Raw genomic sequence first — 381 nt, 5'->3', positions numbered from 1 at the left:
TGGCGGGAGTCGCCCCGCTTCCGCGGCGGCGGCGGCTGTTCCCGGGGAGGCGGGGAGCCGCACGCCGTGGCCGCGGCCATTCTCCGAATGAGCCGCGACCGCCTCGGCAACCCGGGCGGGGCGGCGGGGAAGGCAGGGCGGCCGGTGGGCTCGCACGTTCATTGGATGCGTCGCGCCGGAATGTAAATGAACCCGGCAAAGGACCAGCGCTCATTGGTTCGGGTGCTTATGACGGGGAGCCACGCCCTCCTCTCGCAGGCCGGTCGGGGGTTCTGCCGGGTCCTAGCGCCGGCGCGTAACGGCGCCGTGGGCCCAAGTAGCTCGGGGGTGCCCCCGCCGGGCGAGTAGGGGCTGCCCCCGGTGGCCGGGCTGGCCGCGGCC

The sequence above is a fragment of the Haliaeetus leucocephalus genome, unplaced genomic scaffold, assembly GCF_000737465.1.
Source record: "Haliaeetus leucocephalus isolate CR32 unplaced genomic scaffold, Haliaeetus_leucocephalus-4.0 Scaffold273, whole genome shotgun sequence".
Lineage (NCBI taxonomy): Eukaryota > Metazoa > Chordata > Aves > Accipitriformes > Accipitridae > Haliaeetus > Haliaeetus leucocephalus.
This window is presented reverse-complemented; position numbering follows the sequence as displayed.